Here is a 17,635-nt window from a genome sequence, read left to right as displayed (position 1 = left end):
ATATTACATTCACTCCATTAATACAGTATAATATTTAATTAGTGATGTCTAACAAAGGGGTAGATTATGTTGATAGTATACTACCATATTCCACTCTCTAAAATTCATTTGAGAATTTGTTTCCTTTTCTGCGTGACATTCTTGATTTTTTCTGCTGTTACATGAAGCATATTCCAAAATACTCTACCAGAATTTTTTTTATAAAACTCTTCTGCTATCAGTGAAATAATCTACCTCACAGAATATTTTCACAAGTTGACTTATTTTAATTTATTCTTAGATATTACATATGATTGAACTATGGTTTTGACTTGGATCCGCCATTTTCCCTCTTCCATGTTCAATAAATCCCTCTTGTTCCCAAATCATCTCTTTCCTGTACCTCTCCCCTCATGCTCTGGTCCATCTCCTTTCCATTGTTTCTTGCTATTGAATACATCTTCCCTTAATAGACATTGAGCGATTTAGCCTGATTTCTTTTCTAAAATTTCTGACATTGATTTCTGATTAAATTATGACCCCAAATAAAATATGTAAACATCTATTTTTAAAACTTGCCATTTCTTCCCAGGATTCTCAATGACTAATCATAATTGTGTCATTTACTTTAAAGCAAGAACATGGATGGGTTAGATCAAACAACTGATTTTTAACCCTCCCACTCCTGGTAAGTTTTCCACTTATCTCAAAGACCATATGCAGGTACATCAACAAGTTATGTGACACTTCCAGGATTCTATCTATACATTTATTAAAACTAGCTATTGGTCCAATGCCCTCTGACACTATCACACGATAGCATTCTGTGACATCGGGCACCTCCTTCAGGTCTTCATTCAGACATCAGTCTCTCAGGGCTGCATGCCCGGATCATTCTATTTAAACTGATACCTTTTTTCACTCTCAATTCAGGGACCATCACTTTCCATTTTCTTTTGTATAAAAGGTGTGTGCGTGTGTGTGTGTGTGTCTTCATTCTTGTGTGTTCTATTAAAAAACAGATTCAGTTTTTAATAAAAATATTTTCACATGAAAGTAGAGATACGCACATTTACTATAGAAGATCCATGGAAGCAGAATGTTTGGTTTGTTTTCCCTTTTTTTTTTTTTGTCCACTGCTATATCTAGAACAGTGTCTGGTACATGGAGGCACTCAGTGAATATTTGTTGAATGAAAAAGTATAATTTTCATGGAACCCAAGAAGCCTAAGGACTTCAAATTTTAAACCCAATCAGATCACATCTTCACGTATAATTAAAAGGTTGAGCTAAAATCTATAAATTGAAAATTTTGAATTTAATCATTTCCTTGATAACCATCCACTTTTTACAGCAAATGTTAATGAGAAAGTCAGTTCTGAAACTGGGCCAGCCTGGGAGAAGTACAAGAAAAGAGAAGCCTTGGAGGAAAAGTAAGGATGAAGATCAAAACAAGAGAAATATAAATGAATATCTAAGCATTCATTAAAGCATTATAGGGTTACCATCAACAACAAAAATGCCAACTGTGCTATAAGTACTTTGGTTATAATTTAGAAAAATCTAGATGTCCTCATCTAGACAAAAATGTACTCATCATGTGTATGCTGATTGAATGTGTTATAGCAATGAGCTATGTATCTAGAGCTCATTTCTAACAGTTTTAGCTGGAGATATTTGAGAAGTGGGCATGCCCAGCACGTTTGAAGACATCATTACAGGATATTCTCCTCTGGAATCTTGAATCGCTCATTTTGTTAAGAGAGTTTCAAACATTTCTGTTCTGAGTTGTAACTAAAGTTAACAAAAGCCCTATTTCCTTGTGAGGATTTGCTCAATTCCCTCTGGCCAGATGGCTTCTATACCCTGGGTTTCCTTCCAATGCTAATCTTTGGTGATCCACAGCTGCACGCTGCCTTGAGTACTTAACCTTCTCTCATTATGCTGTCATCCTGCTAAAAAGGATTCGCCACGGATCAAACCCTAAACAAATCTCTTTTACGTAATTGCATCCAGAAATAGAATTGAAATATTACATATGAAAGCAGTAATTAAGCAAAAATTGTATGAAATAAAAGCATAAAAATGCACACTCTGTGTATGACAATCTGTATTTTTTTTTTTTAAGATTTATCCCAAAGAATTACCATTGCAGATAATGATGCATAGTGCTTGGCAAAGTCCCTGCTATATAGTTACTATTTTTAATACCATGCCTCCTTAAAGAAAATAATTTTGATAGCTGACCAGGTTTATATGTAAATTAATGATTATGTAATATAAACATATGGTATTAATACAATTAATGAATGCTTGTTGACTGCTAGAATGAATAGTTGTTTGTTTGTTTTAATAAAGTTTGGTGATTTTGTTTTTGTTTTTTCCCCATTACAACCTAATTGTCTCTTCCTCAGTTTTCAGGAGTCACTCTTCACTTTACCACGAATGGCATCCATCTTCAACAACTGGATGTCTGGTCTTGGAACACTTTCTCTTCCCTAGGTATTTCTAAATCACTGAGGAAGGTTGACGGGTTTCCAAAATTATTCTAGTTATCACTGCTGCCCAATGCTTGGTTCCTTGTGGCCAATTTGGTCTCCTTTCTGCTCTGGATCTCCCCTGGAGGCCTGGAAACTTCTTCCCTCAGGCAGTTGCTGCTCTCCACTTTGGTACTTCATGCCAAGCATGGGCCCAAAATATTCCCAAACTCCCCACAGCACAGCTAAAACCAGCCAACATGATTTAACAAGACTTTACTAAAGATTTGGGTAGGAAAAAAAAGAGGAATATAGTGAAAACACACACACACACAAACACTTAAAACTGGATTAAACATACCAAATCTCTCAGCGTTCTTAGGCCAGGCTACTCTACAGTTACTCTGAGACAATTCTCAATGATGGAGCAAGCTTCCATCCAACTATCATATCACAAGGACCACCATATTTCCCTCTCTGTGTCTTCCTACCAGGAAATCTAGACAACTGCTCGCAGACGCCCCCAAAAAGGTGTGAGGGGGATTTCCGGCAACTCTTCCCAGAGTAAAAGTAACCCTTTATAATTTTTATTCTTGATAGAATAAATTTTATTGTCTTGAACTTCCTATTCCAGGATACAGGCTTTAGGTTTGCATAACCTCAGGCCAATTAACAACAAAGCCATTTTCCCTCCAAAAAGAATGTATTATCCATCTATGAGAAAAACTTTCAGCTTTGAAATAATATTGACCTGTATCCCACCCCCATCCACACAAACACTCATACTCACACGTATATTAAAGCCAATGATATGACCAAGTATGAGTCTGGTTTCTTGTACACTGAAATCAACAATACACTCTCTGATCACGTGGGACATGCTCTTCCATTTTATCAAGTTTTAGTTATATTTTTTCAAATATTAGCAGAAGGACATGTCTTTTTTTTTTAAGAAGACAGTAAAATAAGAAAATATTTTCAAGCCTATTTTTTTAAAAAAAAGTCATAGTGACAATTTCTTTTACATTTAAAGTCTTTGAAAACTTTGGGAGGAAATGTCCAGAACAAGCTGATATCTAGCAGCTGGAAAAGCCTCTGTATCAGTGTCTCCAAATAGTAGCTTTACATTTGAATCATGTGGAGAAGTTGTGAAAAAATTCTGATACTTGAGCCCTACCCCCAGCAATTTTGATTTGTGTGGGGTGTGTCCCAAGCATCAATATTATTGCAGAAAAAAACTCTCTAGGTGATTCTACATGTAGCCAAGATTGAGAATTTCTGTACTACATGAATCCAGTGAAAGGAAGGAGGAGATTACAGATTGTTAGCTGAAAGGACCACCAAATGATGTCAAAAACTCAAAAGTAAAAGCAACAAAAGTATTCTCTGTATTTGATCAGGAAGACAAACTTTTTTTCCCAGAATTTGAGCAAATGTTTACTTGTGTTGCTTTTCCTAGAAAATAAAACCTTTTCCTATGATTTTTAGAAATCCATATCTAAATCTAAAATTTATCTACTTTATTTTCAGAGAAAGAAAACTTCTAAAATTTTACATTGTAAAAGATTGATTTAAACGTAAAACTAAATATGTTCCACTCCCGATCTGGTGGAATTGAACATCTTGGCCAAAAGAGTTTAACAACAAAAATTTTGTTTCAATTTTTAGGAACATAACCAGTGGTATTTGTTGAACTGGGGACTATTCAGTGTGGATTTAAATGCTGAATTTTTAAATCATAAATAGGGAACATCCAACATTTCCACAAATTAACTCTACTTGTAAAATTTGGGGTTATACAGACCTTGGTACGGTAGGGAATTGGAGACAGATGACAGAGGAAAATGCTAATTTATTGTATACTTTTGAGATACTTAAGATCATTTTTCAGAGTTTATCACATTTGGAACCTGTACACTATTGAGATGCATAGTAAGATAGGCTCATGAAACTTCCAGAAATACTCAACTTAAAGTATACATTGATATTATAGCAAATTTTAAAAAAGGAATCATTTTAGGCAAGTTTTTCTCTTCATGTACAGTTTGGACTGAACTAAGTATGAAGTTGATTTTAATATTAAAGGTTTATCTAATTATCTAGGAGCACCTATCCTATTTTATTTTTCTATTTAATCTTGATTGGGCTATTTTACAACTCTATAAAAGTTGTAAAACTAACTTGTAGAAATTGGATAGCAATACAAATTATTCTTGGCTAATAACAATGGAAATGCATTTCTCCTGTCAAGGAGCATTATTTCTGTTCATAGACAAAATTACAACCCCGAAGTTTTAGCTTTTTATTTTTGATGTGTATGGCATTACCCGTTGTATTAGTCTGTGTTCTTCAGAGAAGGAGAACCATTAGATGGAGATACATATACAGATAATACCAGAGATGCATTAACCCTTTCCCCAGAAGAGGAGGGAAAGTATTCATGAGCCCACTGGGGCTGACAGGGTAGCTGAGAAAACATGACTCGTATCCACAGAACAAGTCATCCTATCCACTTTATTACTGAAATTTTCCTCTGCTGAGGCAGCGGCAGACACACACAAACACCCCCTTGCAGATGAATGCAGAAATAATGTTTAACCAAATATCTGGGCACCCTTTAGCCCAGTCAAGTTGACAAAATTAACCATCACACCAGTTTTGCATGTAATTTCACAATCTTACCCCATCACTCTTTCATTTGGTCACTAAAATACTCTTGTCTTTTCTAGATATTTTTGAGCCCAAGTTCCTTTCAAGTTTTCTCACTACTTCTTTAACAAATCTTTGATGCGCTCACTTTATGTGAGTCATATTTTGAACTTAAAAAATTTACACTATGAGAGTCTTGGGAAGTTTCACTGAGATGTCCATGTGGAACCCATCTTCCCAAACCAATCAGACTGAATTGCCCAAGAAATGCACCTCGTATTTCAAGCAAAGCACATCCTTCCTTGCCTTTTAGAGAGAATGCCAAGCAGCAATAGAAATTACTTACTCTTGTTCCTTTGTTTTAATTTCTCATTCTACGATTTTATTTTCTATTTCTTGATTAAGTTTGATTCTGCTTCTGGTTCGCATAAGATGGCGAAGAATGAAATTCTGTGTGTATGGTCTGAACGTTTAATTATCTCTAGTGGGTAGAAACACAGATTTGCTCTCTCATAGGTGAGAGAGAATAGATTATCTGAGTTATTGGCCTTTTTGTTAGTCTGTTTGTCTATTTGTGAGTTCAAATCAATTTAGAAAATATGCCACGCTTATTGGAAAGGAGAACAGCACTCTGGAATCTGGGCCAGTGATTTGTGTGTTTTTGTGTTGAATTTGACCTGTGGCCAAGGTTGTGAACTGAAGCTGCAAACCCTGTACGTGTGTCCATGTCTTTAATTGAGAAAAGCCTTTATTTCTCATTGCGTGAGTGTGAAATATTTTCCCACTCCAGAAGGTACTGCATGAATATATTAGATACAAGTCCAAAAATAAATGAGGTCTATTCTGATATAGAAACCAAAAATCATGGACATAATTTGAATATTTCTAGAAAACAAAGTCATAAAATTTCTAATATTTTAAAATGTGCTATATATCTTTAAGAGGGAAAACAAGAAAAATCTTTCTCACCAAAACTGCTAACTCAGAGGCATTTTTTTCTTTGAGAAATCAAGTTGGTGTAAACAAGGTGAATCTTGAACAAATCAGACCAGTTTGATAATTTTGGATTAAGAAATCCCCAGCAATATGTAACTTCCCTGACTATCAGCACACAGTAAAACTTTAAAACGTAAAATAGTGTCTTCATAATATTTGGATTTGTTTTCTCATGAAGAGACTAGTTAATCTGAGCTTCTTCAGCATCTTATAGTGGTTTATTAATCAGAAAAACTAATATTATTCCCACAAAATCTTTTTAAAGTTTGTCTACTCAGAGATCCATTTGTACAATCTGCTGCCCTGGATCATGTCTAAGCTAGGATACTGAAACATTGGTTACCAAGCAGTTAATTTTGCGTGGATAAACTGTTATTAATATAAATGTGTTTGAGAGACTGTAAACCCTGCAGGAAGGCCATGAAGGTGAAGAATATTTTCTCACCTTTACTGGAAGACAATTCTCCATGAATCTCCTGCATGTCTGCATGAAGTGCAAAGAAAGGCTTTGGCTGCCTTGTTCTGGGTTATGTTTCCAAAGATATTTGTATAGCAAGCAGGCTTGGAAGACAGAGTTTCTCTCCCGGGGCGGGGGGTGGGGGGCAGGCAGGTTTGTTTACAGGCCAGTATTAGTAAATTTCATTTAATTTCCTTGCAGCCTATTAGAAAAGATTTGGGTTCCCTAAATTCCATGTTCCTCAGCTATGATGCAAATCCACTGCAAGCCCAGAGTCCACCTGGTCCCCTTTACCTCAGTCCTTCTAGAAAGTGGTAGGCAAGGACAACTGATGGGGACATGATCATCATGCTGCTTGCTTTGCTACGAGTAATAAACAGTCCATGGTCTCCGACCCAGGAGTGTTGCGTGTTCCACCAGCATCCATGAAACTGTGGCAGGCTAACTTATTAGCCAGCAAGTAGAGTAGCATCTCATACCTCATAGGGTAACATCACAACTCCTGAAAACTCTCAGGGAACCAACAAAACACTCTCCATACCAATGTTGAAGAGAGAAAGAAAACAAAATGTTTTGGCAAATGAGCATTTCAGATTTATATGCAGGTAAAGATAGCCCAAAAGTGGGTGCAAAGTCTGGACAGAATTTGACACATATTTATACAGTCAGGTGGGGAGAGAACAATGAAAACTTCTCATATATTCTTGGGAGATGAAATAATGCACATGTGATTACCTCCCAAATATGCTGAGAGAGACCCCTGAGCTAATTCTCAAAGTAAGTGTTTTCAGTTCCAAGGGTCAGAAGCGCTAAGACCTTGCATGGCCAAATCAAAACCTTGGGCCTTTTATCAAGCCAATAATGTTTCAAGGGGACACCTTCAGGAAGAAAGGTGGGGAGGCAGGTACCTCTCTCCTCTTTATTAAAAAAAGAATGCTTGGAATATTACTAAACCATAAAAAAGAATGAAATAATGCCATCTACAGCAACATGGATGGACCTAGAGATTATCATATTAAGTAAGTCAAACAGAGAAAGACAAATATCATATGATACCCCTTATATGTGGAATCTAAAAGAAAAAAAAAGGAAACAAATGAACTTATTTCCAAAACAGAAAGAGACTCAGAGACACAGAAAACAAAAGTATGGTTACCAACGTGGAAAGGGGGGGTGGGAGGAGGGATACATTAGGAGGCTGGGATTAACATACACACATTACTGTGTATAAATAGATAACCAAGGACCTACTGTATAGCACAGGGAAGTATACTCAATATTATGTAATAACTTATAAGGGAAAAGAATCTGAAAAAGAAATATACATACATATATAAACTGAATCACTGTGCTGTACACCTGAAACTTACACAATATTGTAAATCAACTATACTTCAATAAAAAAATTTTTTTTTTAAATCTCGATCATCTCATTCTTACTCAACCCCCAGGGGAACCACTGGTCAAATCCTCAGGCCATAGTAATGCATGTATCTCAATAGAGAGTATCACCCTTCTCCATTCTGATATTGTTGGTTACTGTAATAAACTAACGACAGCCTTTTTGCGTCACATCAGTAGGTAATTTCTGTCTCCTTTCATGTTTATCTAAAGGCTTTGCTACAGGTCAGAAATTTGATCTTCAAAGAAAAAACAGTCAATACCTCCTGGAAAGAAGTATAGCAGGTGTTTTGACTATTTATACCGGAAGAAATAGATTCATTAGTACCGGCTTTGGAGCTTAAGGTGACACCTCTTAGATGACTGTAAAGATTGCATCAGAGGACTGAGCCAGGAGTTTTTATTCCAGAAGCTGACAACCTCGTGAAAGCAAACTGCTGATGTAAGATCAAGAGGAACAATAATTACGTAATACCGAATGCTCTTATGACAGAATGTGTGGTTGTGTGTGTGTTTTGTTTAGAATATTGTTGATATTTTTGATGAGTGTATGAAGCATTCTTCTATCTCTAACCCTCAGTTATTTAGACTATGGTTTTGCAAAATAAAAAAAAAATTCTTTAAATGGTATCTTTTTTTTTTCCTATAAGAAATCTATTAGGCTGATTCTCACACTTTTTTTTTATACTAAACCCTTAATTTCAATGGCAACATAGTTATCTTTATAGGTTAATAGGAATCTGTCTCTTTTAAAAATTGGGATATCATTACACAAATCAACTGTGCAGCCAAAACCATGTATGGGGGGGATCCTATTTGAGAATTCAATTTAAATCAGAACTAGAAGCCCACCAAAGAGCAAGGGTTGTAATTCACGTCTGGAATCTATGTCCACAAAGTGCTCCAGGAAACTGGTCTTGTACCTTCTGTGGATTACAAGAACACAGCCTCACAAGCAGTATAATAGCTCAATTAATTCCCTGCTGGTCAGATCCCTTTAGCAGATTTCCAGAACCTTGAAAAAGTAGAATCCACACACAAACATAGATACTGTAGGTGTAACCCTAAGGAGATAAATTCCCTTCCTTCTTTCCTACCCTCAGAATAGAAGAATAAGAGTTATTTAAAATGCAACCAAACCCAACCAAAAATTGAGTGCTTAATCAAGAATAATCTCTGGAGTTTATTTTAGGATCACAAGTAGAGACTGTTGTAACAAAGCATTGTCTAACAGGCCTACCCAAGGATTATCCGATTTTAGACCTTTGTTTGGATTTGTTACTTACTATTGGTTAGAGTATTTTACTACTAATGCCACATAAGACATTATTCAGTTTTGTATATGATTTCATGGTTCTCTCCTACCATTCTTTTATTCGGTCACTATAAATACTTCTGTTTCTTCTAAACTTTTTTTGGAAACAGTTTCACTCCTCTTGTTTGTTCATTAATGTGTTAAATAAATCTTTGACATGTGCTCATTTTCAAAATTCATGTGTTTAACCTCTAAAAGCTATATTTTGACAAAAAATTGAAGGATTTAAACAGTAATGTATAAATAGACTTTTTGATTTAGATATTATGTATATATACATTTGATATATATGTTCTTTAATAAATAATCTATATATCTGCCTATTTGAATTTTTATAGTATTCTAATATTTTGGGTTTTAACCTATTCACAAGCTATAAATAAAGCAAACTATTTCATTTTGTCTCTAGAACTTTAGTTTGGTAATTTACCTGGCTTTACACTTTATGGCTATAAAAATGATATATTTTACAATGTTGGGACTCAAAGATTCCCTAGATATATAATTCGCTCAATTTATGCAGTCCACTAAAAAATGAAATTTCCCCCCGAAGCTCTTTAAAAGATTGCTGTATTTTTGGTGCACTAAAGAACAGTGAAATAACTGGCAGTTACCTGTCTTATGCAATTAATTGCATATATGACCTAGATATTGCCGTTATAATCCCTGTTATAAATAGCCATTTTCTTTAAAGTATAATTTATCAAGATCACTTTGGATACTTATTTTTTAACTTTTAACTGAAATTTTTTAAGTTGGTCTGTTATTTGATTACACTCTAAGTTTATACACTTAAATTTAGTAAGAATTTTACTTTTGTAACTTGATAGCTATGGTGATTAATCACTTAGAAGAATTTTTAACTATTTAAAAATTGTATTTTGAGTTTATATAATCTAAAAAAAAAAAAATGGACCAATAAAGGTAGCAAGTCCTCTTAAAGAACAAAGCATTATATAATTTTAACTAAGGATGGGAGTTTAGAGGCAATTCAAATTTCAATAACTTTAAATTTCACATCTAAATCCAATGTTTGGATATTAAAATTCACTGGCTCAGGAAAGTCTGTCAAGATGCACAGAAACTTCCTCTCAGTTTAGGAGGGCTGTCCTAAGAATAGGGCTGGCTCTCAGAGAGGACAATTTAGAATTAAAAATAAATCATTGGAGGGGGGGATACGCAGGAGGGAGGAGATGTGGGAACGTATGTATATGTATGACTGATTCACTTTGTTATGGAGCAGAAACTGACGCACCATTGTAAAGCAATTATACTCCAATAAAGATGTTTAAAAAATAAATAAATAAATAAATCATTGGCTCTTGACAAAATCTTATTTCTAAAAAAAAAAAGTCAAATAGCTTGAATGTGTGTGTGCACGTTTTGAAAGTAGTGCTAATGAGCCAAAAAGTCAATTTATCATAAATATTTTGATGAATTTTTCCAACTCAGATTTTGTTTAAATGGAAAATACCTTTTAAAATAGAGTCTTTCATGGCATTTAAAAAGACTTTACCAAAGCGATCTTGAGAAAGAAGAACACAGCTGGAGGTATCACACTCCCTGAATTCAGACTATACTACAAAGCTAAAGTAATCAAAACAGTATGGTACTGGCACAAAAACAGACACATAGATCAATGGAACAGAATAGAGAGCCCAGAAATAAACTTATGCACTTATGGTCAACTAATCTATGACAAAAGGAGGCAAGAATATACAATGAGGAAAAGACAGTCTCTTCAATAAGTGGTGCTGAGAAAACTGGACTGCTACAGGCAAAAGAATGAAATTAGAACATTTTCTCACAACATGTACAAAAATAAACTCAACATGGATTAAAGACCTAAATGTGAGACCAGAACCATAAAACTCCTAGAAGAAAACATAGGCAGAACACTCTGACATAAATCATAGCAATATTTTTTTGATCTATCCCCTAAGGCAAAGAAAACAAAACCAAATATAAACAAATGGGACCTAATTCAACTTAAAAGCTTTTACACAGCAAAGGAAACCATCAACAAAATGAAAAGACAGCCAACTGAATGGGGAAAATATTTGCAAATGATATGACCAATAACGGTTTAATATCTAAAATATATAAACAGCTCATACAACTCAATATAAAAAAATTAAGAAATAGGTAGAAGACCTGAACAGACAGTCTTCCAAGGAAGACATACAGATGGCCAACAGGCACATGAAAAACTGCTCAACATCACTAATCAGAGAAATGCTAATCAAAACCACAATGAGCTATCAACTCACACCTGTTAGAATACCTATCACCAAAAAGACCACAAATAACAAATGTTGGTTAGGATGTGGAGAAAAGGGAACACTTGTACCCTGTTGGTGGGAATATGAATTGGTGCAACCCTTATGGAAAACACTATGAAGGTTCCTCAAAAAACTAAAAATAGAACTACCATATAATCCAGCAATTCTACTGCTTAGTATATATGCTAAGAAAACAAAAACACTAAGTCGAAAAGATACATGCACCCCAATGTTCATAGCAGCATTATTTATAATAGCCAAGATGTGGAAGCAACCTGGGGTCCATCAACAGATGAATGGATAAAGAAGATGGGGTATACATTATACATACATACACAAGAGATTACTACTCAGCCGTAAAAAAGAATGAAATTTTGCCATTTGCAACAACATGGATGGACCTGGAGGGTATTATGCTTAGTGAAATAAGTCAGACAGAGAAAGACAAATACTGTATATTACTGCTTATATATGGAAACTAAAAAATAAAACAAATGAATATAACAAAACAGAAACAGACTCAGATACAGAGAACAAAATAGTTGTTACAAGTGGGGAGAGGGAAGCAGGGAAGGGCAAGATAGAGGTAGGGGATAAAGAGGTACAAACTATGATGTATAAAGTAAATAAGCTACGAGGGTATATTGTACAGGACAGGGAATATAACCAATATTTTACAATAACTTTAAATGCAATATACTCTATAAAAAAATTGAATCACTATGTTGTACACCTGACACTAATATATCAACTATATATCAATTAAAAACATAAGCAACTGTTTTGAAACAAAAGTTTTAAATTATTCTCATAGGTTTATTCTGTTTAATCAACTATGCTTTTCCATAATTTACATGTTCATGCATGAAACCTTAATAACAATTTCTAAATAACTGTGTGACATGAAACCTGTCCTAACCACTTTGGGAAGTTAGAGATATTTTTCAAATAAAAAAGGATAAAAGTTGGAGTAGGAAGACTATTTTGCAAAGTTATAATTAATTTTGATTTGAATTTTGCTATGCAGCCCTAGAAGTCACTTTTTTTTTTTTCCATTTTGAATATAAAAAAGTGAGTTAAAGGTTTGTGATTCTCTATCCTGTAGGAATTTGATTAGACTTTCCATGGTCCCTACAAATAAAGGGATGATTTGGGCCTTTTTTCCTTCAATTGTCACATTCTGTTAGTGAGAAGATCAGATCATATCATGTATACTTGCTTTAAAAAAAAAAAACACAGCAAAAATGGAGCTAACAACCTCAGAAATGCAAAAAATTTCTTCTGTGTTCCTCATTAATCAGATTAGTGATCAAAACAGATGGATCCTATATTGATTGCTGTAGATTGCGAAACCTACTAGTTTATTCTTCCAAATCTATTATGCTTACTACATTTTCTACATGCACTTAATACAGCTTAAAGTTATGATCCTAGGAAAATCAGAAGTTAAAGAAAAATTTTTGTAGTATATGGTTTTTAAGATAATTAATAAATAAATTTTATGTACTTAAATGATGTTTAATAAAAACTTATCTTTTATGACTAGTATTTTTCTGTTGTTTTTTTTTTAATCCAAAGGTGAGTTTTATTTATTTATTTGGTTGCACCGGGTCTTAGTTGCATCAGGCGGGCTCCTTAGTTGCGGCTTACGGGCTCCTTAGTTGTGGCATGCAAACTCTTAGTTGCGGCATGCATGTGGGATTTAGTTCCCTGACCAGGGATTGAACCCGGGACCCCTGCACTGGGAGCATGGAGTCTTATCCACTGCACCACCAGGGAAGTCCCCTATTTTTCTGTGTTTAATTGAAGTATAGTTGACTTAGTATGTTGCATTAGTTTCAGGTGTACAGCAAAGTGATTCAGTTATACATACATATATATCTATTTTTTTCAGATTCTTTTCCCATATAGGTTATTACAAAATATAGAGTATAGTTCCCTGTGCTATACTCCTTATTGGTTATCTGTTTTATATATATATTAGTGTGTACATGTTAATCCCAAACTCCTAATGTAACCCCCCTACTTTCCCCTTTGGTAACCATAAGTTTGTTTTCTATGTCTGTGGGTCTATTTCTGTTTTGTATGTAAGTTCATCTGTATCATTTTTTTTTTTTTTTAGATTTCTCATATAAGCAAAATTTTATGAGTCTAGTATTCTTCTTAATCTGCTCAGACTGCCATAACAAAATACCGCAGACTAGCTGATATAAACAACAGAAATATATTACTCACCATTCTGGAGGCTGGAAAGTCCAAGATCAAGGTGCCAGCAAGGTAGGTTTTATTCTCAGGCCTCCTCTCTTGGCCCGCAGCCAGCCACCATCTCACTGTGTGTGTCACATGACCTCTTCTTTGTGCACTGGAGGGGGAGAGAGAGAGAGAGCTCTGGTCTCTATTCCTCTTTTCATAAGAGCATCAGTCCTATTAGATTAAGGCTCCACTCTTGGACCTCATTTAACCTTACTTACCTCCTTAAAGGACCCATCTCAAAATGCAGCCACACAGGGGGTTAAGGCTTCAACATATGGATTTGGGGTGGACACAAACATTCAGTCCCTAAAAGTATTTTTATTAGCTATTTTGTATGTCAGTATTCATTAATGAAAAGAGACATTCTGTTTCGCGTGGATACTATTGAGCAGGTTATAAGAGAATGCTCGGCAGAAAAGTACGTTTACAATAATCTGCGGAGAATTCTCAAGTACAAATCTAATAGCAACAAAACTTGTGCTCCAAAACTTCTGCATTCAAATCCAGGAGTTTACACTGAAAAATGTTGATATGTCATACCTCCTGCTGTTACTAATCCAATACTGTTGGGCTGCACCCTGCAGGCCTGCAAGTCTTGTAGTTGCCCAGTCTGGAGACCAAAGGAAGAGCTTGGAGACAGTGACAGAGACATCAATAGTTCAGTGGACAGAGGGATCTTACACAAAGTGACCTAGAGCGACACTCCACGTGTGCAGCAGACAGTAGGCAGGATGTAGCAGCCATCTTCGTTACTCAGCGGAGAAGGAGGATACCATTTATAGGGAAAATTGATGTCAGGTGAGCTCATCAGTTACCAGGGGCTAATGAAGCCTTAAATTAAGAGGATTGGATAGTCATGTGTGTGAAGCAGGGCCTGGTCGATCAGGGGATGTACAGAGAGCAAGAGGACAGCCTAACCATATAAATACTGATATCTACTAGTTATATTTATTTAATATCATATAATTTTAGAAAAGATGTCAAAAGTTGTTGAACATGAGTTATTCGAATGACAGGAAAATCATTCTTTTAAAAAATGTGTTCACTATCTAGGCATAAAGATACAATAAAAAAGACTCTCCCCTTGGCTCCTCTCTCCCTCCACCTTATTTTTAAACTCACTGTTCCCCTCCCCACATTTTCATTCTGAATTTGACCACCGTTTAGACTCAAGTATCAGATTTGCAGTGAAAGAAAGATTATTAATCAAGGTTCAACCAGAGAAGCAGAACCAGAAGTAGTAGGAGATTATATCTAGAAGCAAATATAAGTTTATTTGTTTACGTAATTGTGGAAGTCTGTTGGGCAGGCAGAGAAGAGAGGGTCAGCAGCCAGTTGGAACCCAGAGGAAGGAGCCCAAGCTTGTCCACAGGTGGGAGGTCCCACTCAGAGAAGACCTGAGCATATTTTAAAGATCTTCCAATCAATTCAGGCCGACACAGGGTAATCTCTTGTTCAATTAATTTAACTGATTAGCATCTTTTTTTTTTCATTTTCACCAAGAATTTATTGAACAATGTATTCACCCTTTTGTTCCACTACCTTCTGCCATTTTCCAGGCAACTTCATAATTCCATCTTCCCAAAACTTTTTATCTTGTTGAGCAAAGAACTGTCCCAGGTGCCTTTTACAGACTTGCAGGGAATTGAAATTTTTTCCATTAAGAGAATTTTGTAAAGACCGAAATAAATGGAAAGCTGAAGGTGCAATGTCTGGTGAATACGGCGGATGAATCAGAACTTCCCGGTCAAGCTGTAACAGTTTTTGCCTGGTCAAAAAAGAAACATGCAGTCTTGCGTTATCCTGATGGAAGAGTATGCGTTTTCTGTTGACTCGTTCTGGACGCTTTTCGTCGACTGCTGCTTTCAGTCGGTCTAATTGGAAGCACTACTTGTTGGAATTAATAGTTTGGTTTTCCAGAAGAAGCTCTTAATAGAGGACTCCCTTCCAATCTGACAGTATACACAACATCACCTTCTTTGCATGAAGATCGGCCTTTGGTGGGGTTGGTAGTGGTTCATTTTGCTTGCCCCATGATCTCTTCCGTTCCACATTATGGTACAGTATCTACTTTTCTTCGCCCATCACAATTTGTTTTAAAAACAACGTTGTTGTTACGTTTCAGTAGAGAATCGCGTGCAGAAATACGGTCGAGAAGGTTTTTTTTGCTTAACTTATGTGGAACCCAAACATCAAAGCGATTCACATAACCAAGCTGGTGCAAATGATTTTCAGTGCTTGATCTGGATATTTTGAGTATGTTGGCTATCTCCCGCATGGTATAACATTGATTGTTCTCAATTAATGTCTCGATTTGATCTCTCTGATCAGCGTCTTTAACCACATCTGCCAAATGCCTTCACAGAAGAACCTAGATTTACTGTTTGATTGAATCACCGGGAGCAGCTGTGTGTATGTTCCAACATGGCTTTGACTCCTGACACTTCCATTTATATGCATGTAAACTTAAGCTGGTTATTAAAACTGACTTTATAGAATTGCTGTGAGGATTAAAAACTTATTATAAATGATAATTATTACTGTTATTAATTCACAGTTTTAAAAGAAATTTTGACATATATTAAATAACTTAATTCTCATTGTTATACTGAAAAACAGTGTTTAACAGATACTCTTTCCTATTGAAGATAGGAAAAGATAGCAATTACACAGCAATAAAATATTAATCTATGAATGAGTACATAGAAGTAAAAATCAATAATTTCCATAAAAGAAAAGCTTTAAAAAGCATATTTATAAAATACAGAACTTGAGCAATTATTAAGTACATGAAACACAGATTCACAGCAAATAAATTTTAACTCTGAAAACTGCTCTAGAGCTCAGATTTTCAGAAGTGTAACATGTTAACTGTATACTTAGAATAGTTTCCTTTATATATCATACATTCAGAAAGATTTCAAGTATGCCCTCTTTGATGCTTCCGTTTTCTTAATGTATTTGCTACTAATACAAAACATGTTATTTTTCATTTAAGAAATCAGAGAAACAGTAGATTCAGTGTAATAAAAATCACAGTTTCAATGAAAGTATTCTTTTACCACCAGGTTTTCTCAGGAAGACAGTAGTTAAGAAACAATCCACCTCCACAGCCCTTCCCCCAGCCTCCTTCCAACATACAGACGTATAGCTTTATTAATGGTTTAAAATATCACTGGGTGCCTTGCATCATACACAGAAATCTGAACAAGCATATTTTAAAACTGCCAAAGTCTATCTTATTTTAAGATAAAAGAAGCACAGTATAGCAGGGACATGGTGAGAAAACTATTGTAGAGAATGTATTTTCTCCTCAGGAAGAAAATGTTCATTTGCTTTGCTCTGGATGGATTTGAATGTTAAGAGCTAAGGGGGAAGTGGGTCTCCAAGGGTAATAATTCATATTTTTTAAACTAAATATTCTATGACTCATCCATGACTGAATTGCTGATATCAGACTAAATTTGCCACCTAGAATAACTCAAAAAGCTTGATAAAATACAAACAATAAATGGTGGCATCAGAGAGCAACCAAGGCAGCCAAAACTTAAAGGGCCTGGCTCCTAGGTAACTGGGAAGGCGTTAAGATGTGTTTGTTTTTACTACTACCTTCTTCCGTCAGGGTATCTGCTGGTAAACTAACATTGGAAGAGAGGTCAAACAGAAAGCGCTGTGGAGCTGGCAGTAGTCTCACTGACCTGAGGAGATAAAAGCTGGTACTTAGGGCTACCAAAGCAGCTAGGACCAGAGACACCAATACCTTGAAGGAAAGTGAATTACAGAGAAGTGAACCCAATGTTCTGAGTGCAATTTTCCCTCAATGTAT

The sequence above is a fragment of the Balaenoptera borealis genome, assembly GCF_965194805.1.
Source record: "Balaenoptera borealis genome assembly, chromosome: 13".
In the NCBI taxonomy this organism is placed as follows: domain Eukaryota; kingdom Metazoa; phylum Chordata; class Mammalia; order Artiodactyla; family Balaenopteridae; genus Balaenoptera; species Balaenoptera borealis.
The sequence above is the reverse complement of the archived record's forward strand: the minus strand, read 5'-3'. Positions refer to the sequence as shown.